The sequence below is a fragment of the Miscanthus floridulus genome, chromosome 10 (assembly GCF_019320115.1).
Source record: "Miscanthus floridulus cultivar M001 chromosome 10, ASM1932011v1, whole genome shotgun sequence".
Taxonomy (NCBI): domain Eukaryota; kingdom Viridiplantae; phylum Streptophyta; class Magnoliopsida; order Poales; family Poaceae; genus Miscanthus; species Miscanthus floridulus.
In genome coordinates, this window is record NC_089589.1 from 119,502,726 (window position 1) to 119,514,649 (window position 11,924).

Sequence of the window (11,924 nt, forward strand, 5' to 3'; positions counted from 1 at the left end):
TGTTGCGAGGACGTTGCTAGTTTGTTTCTCTTGGTATGTTTCTGATTGCTCTCAATGTTATGGGTGATGGATTAACTACTGATTTGGGGCCTATTTATACAAGTGAGAGCTCATGTATATCTATTTAGATTTTGGCTTTTCACCAAACAACAGATAAGCTATAGATTACATGCCACCTAGTCGATTTTGACATTTAATTATCAATTTCATTGGATTATATGGTCTATGTAGGAAGACAATTTCCACTACGTACATGAAAAATGTGTCTGTTTACACTAGAATTTGGAAGAAGGATCTAAGAAGCTCGAGTGTTCCCAAGATCATGTCAGCAAGGGATCTATTGTGTGCAGAACGAAACCAGCTGATTCGAATGCAGCAATAGAATTGGCTTTCTTTAGATAGCGCCAGCAGATAACGATAGAGGCTATGATCGGCGCTGGGATGAGACCTGCTGGTCTCTACAAAAAGGGAAAGATTAGAGTCCAAGTTATCTTAAATTTGGAAAGATTTCATTATGCCAAAGATTGTATTGAGTCGTACTCAAGTAAGGTTCGCTTTTAGGCTCCAGGTATAAATACCAAGCCCCGGCTATTGTAAACGACACATAATCAATCAAATACAAGTCAATTACTTTTTTTGGCTCCAGTCACCCCTTAGGAGTAGGAGTAGAGTAGATCTCGGCGAGTTCTTTAGCGAGTACGGCTGCATCGATCCGGTCGACCTCCACTGCTTGTCTGTAAGTACCGTCATGGTTTATACCTCTGTTCATATGGCTGCATCGATCCGGTCGACCCCCACTATGACTCTGGTATAGGCTAGTTATCAACTCTTACCTAGTTCAAGTATGTCCTGTGTGATTCTGCCTCACACCCCACTGCTTGAACTAGATCAAGGTCAAGTTATCGGCTCTACCTTAGTATGGCAATCTTTGGTAGATTCATTAAGTTACCGGTATTGCTTATTGCTTTCATTGTTTATCAAATTACAGCAATATCACTCTGCCCAATTGAGATTGATCTGGATCGGCCTTACATCTTATTTGACTCATCATTTGCTAATCTAAAATTGATCTAATCTATATCTTAAACGACGAGTTACATTTTTATCAGTTGTTTTATATCAATCTTAATCGTGCATAGCGTGCGGTTAAGGCATGCTCGATCTTGAGTAGATCTATTGGTTAGCGAGAACCATTCCATGGCCCGTCATCATGGCCTGTGGGATTCTACCTCTCACCCCACTGTTGGCACCGTGGAGTGGGGATCGTTAGTTGGTAGACCCGTTCCTAAGAGGGCATGACCTTAACTGTGCGCTATGCCTAAATTGGGTGTTTAGCCGATAACGAGTGCTTTCATGAACAGTTCACAATACGAGATCATTGAAGTAGGGATAAGTTGAAAGACATGTTAGCCCCATGATCTTATTATTGTATTACGGCCTACATGATTCTGCCTCATGCCCCACTGATATTAGTAATGAGTTAGGGTCATCGAGTCTATTGTTGTTTCTACGGTCTGCATGATTCTACCTCATGCCCCACTAGTCATGGCGATAGATGAGATCTAACATGTTCATTAGATTTATCTTTATTAAATGGTTAAGTGGGGTTGCATTGTTTCTTTACATAAAAAGGAGTTCGGTTACTTGTAATCGTTGGCTCAGTATAAACCGATTATCATTGATATCTTATTACCATTGATTAATATTTGCTTAAATAATATTTATCCTGAATGATAACTGATCCTTCTGACACAACCCCATGAGCTCTAATTGACTTATTCTTATGAATATGCTGGAATCGACTATTTAGTCGATCTCCTCTCATATCGGCTCTCAGAGCCGCACATTTGGGACTGTCTGGCAACACCGGCACATTCTGCCCTTAATTACTGATAAACTTTCTCTCCTTGTTTGTTGCAGGGTCAAATTGACTGGCATGTCTTAGGAGAATTGCACAGGATCGACCACCCTTGCGCTGAAGCTAGGCAGATCTGCTCCATCTAGCGGACCCTTCCAGCTTGCTGCATGTGTCCTCGGCATGGAGACAAAAATTTTGTGTCGACACACGTTTCTGGCACGCCCGGTGGGACCCCACAATCGTCATGGCGGTTCACAACAATGACAACATCCTTATGGTACATTATGAAGACCTACCTGATGAAGATAAGGATACCATCAACAAAGCTACAGAAGAATTTTAGAAGAAGTGTTTGTTGTCCTACACCAAAACACGTGACAGCACAATTATTCAGAAATTTCACTACCAAGAGTTCTACTACACGGGCAGACAGATACAATCGAAGCTAAAGACAGGTGTTTCTTTACGGAAGCCATAGACAAATCTGTTCGTGATGCCATATCAAGCCATAATGAAACTTTCATTGACGCATTTCATAACTCCATGAAAGAGGCGATTCATGGAATTCCAGTTGGTCAGGTTGGATCGACTTGTTACAACATTCTAGATTCGTCGACCCAAGGGACTAATCCAGTTGGTACCAGCCATCAAGAAGTAGCACCAGCTGGTAATGATGACGTCCAGGCACCTCAAGGTTTGTCTGGACAAACTCCAGGTACTACTACGAATCAGATACAGTACAATCCTGGACCGTCGATATAGCATGTGCAACAACCGGCGAGGCAAAGTCAGAACCAGATGATCAATTTTGGCACATCAGGCCACATACCATCGTTGGCTCAAAAAATAGCACCATCAATTCAAAGGATCCGTAGAGATATAGATCCTTATGTCTATAATCAGAGACTTCAAGCAGCAAGCCAGCAAAGGACCCAACGGATTGAGATTCCACAAGGGTATCACTACGGCACAGATTATAACACTCTCCACATGATACCACATCTAGGATATCAAGGCACACGAGATTTCAATCCACAGATGGGTCAGCAAGTACAGAGAAATCCAAATCCACAAGCTGACGAATTGCTGTTGGAGGTGACTGAGATGATGAAGAATCAGTTCGGTCTGAAGCCAAAAGGGCTAACCTTTTCATACAAATGCCCATATCCAGAATGGTATAATTTGGTCGCTCTTCCTATGAATTACAGGCTCCCAGAGTTCACCAAGTTCACTGGTCAAGATAGTACGAGCACAATAGAACATGTCAGTCGGTATCTTACACAATTGGGCGAAGCGTCAGTTGAGGATGCCCATCAAGTTTGTTTCTTCTCCTTATCCCTGTCAGGACCAGCCTTCACTTGGTTTTCGTCACTACCAATCAACTCCATTGCCAATTGGGCTGACCTAGAGAAGAAGTTTCATACATATTTCTACACTAGGACTAGAGAAAAGAAGATAACTGATTTGACAACCATAAGACAGAGAACTAATGAGTCAGGCACTGAGTTTCTTTAGAGATTCTGAGAGACTAGGAACTTGTGTTTCTCATTGAGCTTGGCCGACGATCAGCTAGCTGCTTTGGCTGTTCAAGGAATGCTGTCAATGTGGAAAGAAAAGCTACTAGGATAAGAATTTGACAACTTAGGTTAATTGGCTCAATGAGTGACAGCGCTCAATAGCCAAATCCAGAGTATGCGCAGAGATACTCGATTCTAGAAGAGTACCACAGTAGTCAAAGCTTATAATCCATATTCGATTGATGATGGCTATGAAGATGAAGAGGAAGAAGTTGCTACAGCTGAATGGAATTGAGGTAAGAAGACGGTAATGGTACCCAATCCTTGGGGAAGAGGAGTCAAGGAGAGCTATGACTTTGATGTCACAAAATCGGACAAGCTCTTTGACTTCTTACTTGAGAAGGGCCAGATCAAATTGCTGAACAATCATGTTATGTTGCCCCCTGAATAGTTGAAGAATTAGAAGTTCTGTAAGTTCCATAATGCTACTTCTCATTCCACTATTGAGTGCAGAATTTTCCAGCAGCATATACAAAAGGCTATTCAACAAGGGAGGCTCAAGTTCGATACACCTCGGAAGATGAAGGTTGATGATAATCCTTTCCCAAGAGATCAAAATATGGTTGATGTTGGGCTATTCAAAGGAAAAACTAAGATCCTAACATCGGCCAAATCAAGAAAGGATGGAACGATTGATCCCAAGATGCAAATATCAGCTGATGAATGTAGAGAGATTAGAAAACATCATGATCAGTAGAAGAGCCGATATGAGCAGGGTGAAACATCAAGGGATGGAGCGACGAAGCCGCGAGTTACATCTTAGATCCTGTTGAATAAGTGGCAGCGGTAGAAGGAAAAGGATTATCAGCGGTGGATAGAGGATCAAGAATACCAGCGTCAACTGGAAGAAGAAAGGTATGAAAAGAAGCAAGCCGAATCACACTGGAATTGTCTTTTCTTCAAATACTGCTGGAACGAAGATTTGAAATTGCCTACCAGACATAACTGTCTAGAATGCAGCAATCAATATTGGGAGTTTAGGCAATCTCAGATCAATCGCCGGTCTGTCCATGCCTAGGATGCATATCATCATAATATCATGGATCAGCGCTTAAAAAATAAAAGTATTCATGATCGGCTGGGAAAAAGAGTTGTTGACCAAGACTGGGCTGATCACGAAGAAGCAAGCAACCAGAGGGAGCATGTCTGGCAGGAAGGCCAATGGTGCCCCGAAGGTTTAACAAGAAGCAAGAAGAGAAGAGTGCAACGCCTAAGGAATAAGGAGATAGAACAGGCTCAGCCATCCGGTAAAACTCAAGTGTGGCGTACCAAGCAAATAGCTGATAAGAAGCAACCATCGGCTAATATCCAAATGGTTTTTCTGTTACCATCAGAATTCAGAGCTCCGGTAGATCAGGAAGTTTATTCAGACTTCGATGAATCAGAGTATGAAGAGATGGTTGCCAAGTTAACGGTTGTGTAGCAAGCAATATTTGATAAGCCAGTCAAGCATCGGCACTTAAAGGCTTTATATATGAAAGGTTTTGTTGATGGGAAGCCGATGAACAAGATGTTGGTGGATGGAGGTGCTTCTGTCAATCTTATGCCTTACACCACTTTTCGTAAGCTTGGGAAGGGACTAGGAGATTTGCTTGAGACCAACATGATGCTTAGAGACTTCGGAGGAAATACATCCAAGACCCCAGGGGGCAATAAATGTCAAACTGACAATCAGGAGTAACTCTGCTCACCACATTCTTTGTCATCGATGGAAAAGGATCATACAATTTACTCCTCGGTTGTGATTGGATCCACGCAAACTGCTGCATACCATCGACCATGCATCAGTGTTTGATTCAATGGCATGGAGATGATGTCGAATTGGTTCGCGCTGATGAGTCCATGAGCATTGCAACAGCCGATCTAGTCTTCTGGGAACTAGGAGGTTTCAAATGTTTCTCTGGCAAGACATGGGAAGGAGGCTTCATTAAAATCAGCAATGAAAGCCAACAGCCAATGCAAGCAATTGGCTCTGAGAGTTTGTAGAAAAGTTGCAGCTTCACGTCGGCCGTTGGATCATAGGAAAAATAAGCATTGAGTCTTGGAGATGGGTTTAGGCCAGCGTATGTGAATGCTGAGTTGAAGCGTAAGTGCGATTCAAAGTTAATGGATTTCTTAAGAGAAGTTCTGTTTTGCTTAATAGGATGCTTGACTTAGATTGATCGATCGTTTAATCTTTGGATTGGAAAAATGCTTGAAGAGATGTTATCCTAACATTTGAATTTGATAGCCGATTCGTTCTCGGCTCCAATAGCCGGTACCAGGAGGATATCGCCTCTAGTTCAAAAAGTAAAAAATCTTCAAAGATGGTAAAAGCCGATACAATATGTATCGCCTATAGAGCAAAAAACAAAAAGTGCAAGAAACATTCACAGTCATACATGAAGGCATTGCATTGAAACATAATCATAAAAGAACAGGAGTCTTCATTCATCGGTTCATCCTAAATACAAACTAATTGAAGACCTTGTTCACCACATCCTGAGCAGGTGTAATGTCCATGATGGCCTCTGCCACCGTGGTAAAATCTTCTATCAGATCTTCATGTCCCTCAGGGCCATCGTCAGTCGGGAAGCCAACCTCCATGGTGTGGAGATCATGCCCGGTTTGGACCTACGCTGCAGTTAGCGCCACTGACGCGCCGTGAAGGGCAATCTCCTAGACACGGACCGGGATGTCTTGGAGATGAGCATTAATGAGGGAACCCCTGGCATTGATGGCATCCACGGCCACGTTCGCCGCCAATTGAAGAGACTCCAATTGCACCGTTTGGGCTAGCAATTGCAGAAGAATATCAAGACAGGCAATGGAAACCAGAATAGAAATGTTCATGGACCTCGTCTTACCTGCTACCGCTGCATCAGACTTAGCTAGTCACGCCCGAACGGCGCTGGCCTCCTCTTCAGCCGCATTAAGGGCCGCTTGGAAGACCCCTAGACGGATCTCAAGCTGGCCATTATTCCAAATCGCTTCAGAATAGCGGTCCTCGGCCGCTCTCCATTCTTGGAAGAAGCTCCGAGCATCATCGCCATCATATGAGTTGGAAGAACCTGATGATGAGGCCAGCCCAGAAGATGCAACATCAGTAGGTTTGCTAGTCCTAGAGAAAAGGATGAAAACTGTCATTCACAATGAACCTATAGGCAAATTAGAACGGGTCATCATCATGAACAGGGATTGCCAATCTCACCTCATGCGTCGGAGATGCTGGTTCCTCAACAAATCTTCTATTGGGATCTCCTCTGCAGCGCGTTTACCTCGGTTATCTTCGCCGGCCATGACAAATGATTGGATCTACGAAAGAAAGGAAGAAAACCGCTATAGGGTTTTGGCGGGTGGAAGAGAGAGAAGGAACAGTTGCAAATAGAGATGTGTTTGAGGCCGAAGCCCTCGGTTGGTATTTGAAGACATGAAGCGAATAGGTGGACGCCTCGGGACGCGCAAAAGGCAACCACAATTAATAGAAGGTGGAACACCACTCCACAAATGTCAAAGAGAATACAGCGCCATATAACTGAGGATAGGAGATCGAAGGGCTCTCTAGACAAAACCCGTGTTTTCAGACCTAAGTGGCATTGAGATCGGGAGTCTAGAATCGGTTATTTATGAAAGAATCGGCTCTTTAACCGAAGCGGATGTGATCAGTCGACTATGGTGGTTCTTTAAGCCTCCCACCTATTCGAGTACCCCTTGGCCAAAAGGGGTTCATGGTCAAACAAACTCCTCTGAGCCTGCTTCACCTTCAGGACCTGATCTTCAAAAAAAATATAAAAGGGAGACAAAACTCTGAGGAAGGCTGAGAATAGGTTGCCCTTGATGAACAAGAGCAAAGGAGCTAATGTGATCACCTTATGAACTTGTGCATGGACACAATGCAGTCTTTCTTTGGGAAGTTCAAATTGGATCAAGGCGTGTCACGTTGCAAAATGATTTGTCAAGCCGAAGTGTACCAAAAATTTTGTGATGGGTGACTTTAAAGACTTGAGTTGCCTTCGACTGCAAGCCCTTGAAAAACATTGAAGCCAATAAACTGAGGATTGCAAGATATTATGATTAAAAGGTCAAGATCAAGCAATTTTCTGAAGGAGACTTAGCCCAAAAATAAAATCGCCGATCAGGGCGGGGAATAGCAAGGTCGGCGGAAGGTCACCCAACTGTGAAGGGCATTATCGGATCAAATGTTATGCGCCTGGTAATACTTGTATTTTGGGGATACTGAGAAGAGAAGGAAAATTTGGCAAAGCAATCAAATGGGAAATATTTGAAGGAATATTACCCTAGCATTTGGATTGATACTTAACAACCGATTTGCTCAGTCGTCAGTTTTAGTAGCCGATGCCGGAAGGATATCGTTGCTAGTGAGAAAGTAAACCCGAAGGGGTGAAAGCCGGTACAATACGTATCGATCATGCCGACAGAGTGATGCATATATTATGGAGTACAAAACAAAGGAGAAATCACTCAAGATGAAGAAATTGTTTGCTAAATACCGCCTATTACAAGTTATGGGCCAAAAAACACTTTGCCTACTATGTCATCAGCTAGGGTGTTGAAGGTCATGGAGTCGACGCTAAGGAAATCTTCAGTCAGATGCTCATGATCCCCAAGGAGCACCACATCCGAAAAACCGTGAGGAAGAAGCCGAAGATTGTGGCCAGAACGAGCCTGAGCGGCAGCCAACGCCGTGGTAGCACCATGATGGACGCCATGAAGAGCGACCTCCCTGACGTGATTCGGGATGTCATACAGGCAAACTATTGGGATAGCACCTCTAGTGTTGACAAATCCTATCGCGTACTCCGCAGCTAGTTGAATGCTCTCCAGTTGGGCGGACAAATCTGAAAGGTTCAAAAGAGAGATGATCAGAATCCTAAAGGTGAAATTAAAAGGAAACAAAGGTTATGATATCTCACCCATGATTCTAGCCTCGGCTTTGGCCAATTTGTCATCCACTGAATCAGCCACGGGAGGCGACTGGCATCGAGCCATGGCTAGGGTTGATTCTACGAGAGAGAGAGACATTCGGTAAGACCCTGGCCGTGACTGTCGATGGTGGCGAGCAGGTCATCATTACCAATCCGCCGCCTCGGGAAGCAAGGAAGCTGGCGATAAGCTGTCGACGAGGAAGACCCCAAAGGCCAAACGGAGTCGGCCCTATAACATGAGGTAGTGGGCACATCAAGGGCTACACCCTCTTAATAATGAAGGCACTGGTGCGATGATGCAGATCCATCAAGAGGCCCCTCAGTAGACCTTTTGCTGTTCTCCATGATCTCAAACTTACGGAAAAAATAGGGACAATACTAAGGATGCCGAGGGATTGAGACGAAGCGGGTTGTTGCTCGACCCTCAGCCATAGCCCGTATATATGGCTTAGAAAGGCGAAATCGGTTTCATCGGAGGTATGAAATCGAAATCAGAGACAGAAATGGATCGACACTCCAGGAATTCAAAGGACGAATAACGGAGAGGTAACAGATTCGGATTTATTGCTTCCCTAAATTATGAAGCATCGTGGAACGGATACAAGGAATTTACATGGATCAGAGATCAGCTTACTAAGGCTTCTTTGGATTGAAGAGAGTCTGGATCCCCAAGGCCGAGGGTCATCGTAAACCAAGTCACATCGGCCCATTGATAAGATTGTGCCAGGGAAAAGGAAAGGCCGCCTTCCTAGCGGATACCCAGCCAATTTCTCAGTAACCGGGAAACCGCTGGAAAGAAGCTCGTGGCTAGCTCGATGGGCATTTGATTGAGCAAACAAGAGGAGAGTGTCCACACATTTTAGCCCTTACAAACACTAGAACAGCTCTGTGAACATGGAGAGAAGACCGAGGCGATATCACAAGGATTCTTCTAACCGTAGTGGTTGATTCTCTTGCTCGACAAGGTGCTAAGATGAGCGACACAATCACCCTATGCACAAGAATTCTTCGAACTGCTCGAGATCTTTATCGCAAAGAGATAGCCCATGGAGGGTCCAGCGGAGTTGAGAGCACTCGAGAAGACGGATGGAAGAAAAACATGGCTGAAGTGTTGAGTTGCTCTCGCCAGGGTCGAATAAGCGTTTTATAGCTGGCTCGGGAAGATAAATCCAAATGCCCGTGAAATAGTGATACTCTTGTAAAAAGTTTTGAGGCATAGGCTCAAGAATGGATGCAAGCGGCGACAAACAGTTCCATACAAGACACTCCTTCGTATTCTTTTATGCTAGAACAATGTGCCCTGGGTACACATATTTAATTTGTTAGAGTCTATGTAAAGAGATTTTGACTTTGCTTACACACGAGTTGAATCTAGTCCGAAAGATTGAGAACATTGGGCTAGTAAGCTTAATCGCTAGGACTGGGCACCCATTTTGGGATATGGAAATCAAATATGGCTAAAAATATTTAAAAAGAATAACTTTAGTCGACACCTAATCGAAATTAGTGGAACAACTCTTGATGATGGCTTCCTTTACTGTTCCTTTTTTTCTTTACGATGGAATTGCATGAGTCTATATAATTTGTGTCATGGGTGCTCATATAGATGTGATAAGATATTCCTTCTATTTTTATTTGACATGTGAGTGTAGGCTACGTTGGTTCTAGTGTTTTGAGCTACGCCTAGTAAACCATCATGTTAGTAATGAACTTCATAATTTTTTACATTTAACATTTTAGAGCATGCCCTTTGTCACAAGCTAAACACAGAAGGAAATTGCAATCCATTGGACTAAGCTAGGAGTCAGAATGGCACACTCCATGTGGGTTCTCTCTACAAAATTGTAGGATGGCGGTGGCCGGTTGGTACTTCAATCTTAGGGCTTTACTTTTGGATTTAGATAGCCCAAATCAAAATATTATTTTAGTGGGTGTGGTGCCCATTAGAAAGCATCCCATCTTTGGTAATGCTCCCTAGCTGAAAAGTGAGCCAGTGTGTTGAGCTGCAAATTCCACACAAGTTTGGTGTCCCTCCGCAAAATTTATATTAATTTATTCATGGGATAATAATTTAAACTTCATATTCGTCATAAATTATTTTTGGCCAAGAAGTTTTGTACTTTGTTGCTACCAACATCAAAATTGTTACTGATAGGGTCGAGCTGATTTAATGACCTTGGTGTTGTTAAGTTCATGGGCTACAAAGATACCTTATATGTCTACAATATTATGGTGGCATGCACAATTTGGGTTCTAGTTAAAAACATATGCACCGAATATTTACTAAAGACAATAATTAAGTGGTAAGACTTTGCGTGAACAACTTCAGAGGCACATATAGGTTTGCTCATGAACTTATATTGTGTTTTCCTTAGTATACGTGCACCAGATTTGAACGGCCACGGTCAAAGCATATGTGCCCATCACTTTCTCAAAAGAACATATCACAAATGCAAGTACTCAGCTGCAAGCGCATACAGTCGCATCTATCATATAAACACACACGCACACACCCGAACGAGAACATTCAAGAGGTCAGGCTGGCACATCTTAGGATTGATGAAGTAATGTCGTATTGTCTACATATTAACCAAGCATGTGTCTTTAATTATGATTTGATGGTTTCAATTGTATATATGAAGAACACAGATAAGAAATAGACTTAGACAAATCTCAAACAATATATTGATTATTTCTGGGAAGTTGCACATGCTGGTATGAGAGCTTTCTTATCAAGTACAACTAATATGCAATCTAGAAGATGGCACCTCCAACTATGGGTTGCTGCCACGACAAGGCAGGGTTCGTCAAAGATATCTGGTTGAATGGCGACAATTGTTGCTGCTGCAGGAAGGCGGCAGCCAATGGGTTCGCAACTGCCAGTGGGTTAACTGGAAGCAGCTGATGTTGTTGCAGGTATGCAGTGGTGTTCGTCGCAGCCAGCTGGTTGAATGGAAGAAGCCGTTGCTGTTGCAAGTAGGCAGCAGGGTTCACCATGGCTGGTTGACTGAGCGCTGGTAGGATTTGTTGCAGCTGCTGTTGTTGCAGGTATGCAGCGGCATTGGCCGCAGCCAGTGTAGTGGATGCAAGCAGTTGTTGTTGTTGCAGGTAGGCTGCAGGGTTTGCCATGGCTAGTTGATTGACCGCTGACAGGACCTGTTGCAGTTGTTGTTGTTGCTGGTATGCAGCGGCGTTCCCCGGAGCCAGTGGGTTGGATGCAAGCAGCTGTTGTTGCCAGTAGGCGGTAGGGTTCGCCATGGCTAGTTGACCGAGTGCTGGTAGGAACTATTGCTGCAGCTGCGCGGCGATGGTCTGTACGGTTAGATGGGGTAAGGATTGCTGTTGCAATTGGGCAATTGGTTGTTGTAAGATGCTCGCTGCAAGCGCCTACTGTAGCCTATAGGCCTGCACAGCTAATTGTTCGAACCCCATAGGAGTAATTGGTGGGAGGAATTGTGGATTAATGGCATTAGGAGTAAGTGAGCACTGTGGAATAATGACCGCAGTTGTAGCGCTCACAGAAAGAGCAAGGAGCACAAGGAGGGCAAATATCTTAGTAGCCAT

The 11,924-nt window shown here is 43.7% G+C and overlaps 1 pseudogene; it reads right to left on the reverse strand.

The window, feature by feature from the left end:
- Positions 1-11,114: 11,114 nt before the first annotated feature.
- LOC136485509 (kafirin PSKR2-like) lies at positions 11,115-11,924 on the reverse strand (annotated as a pseudogene).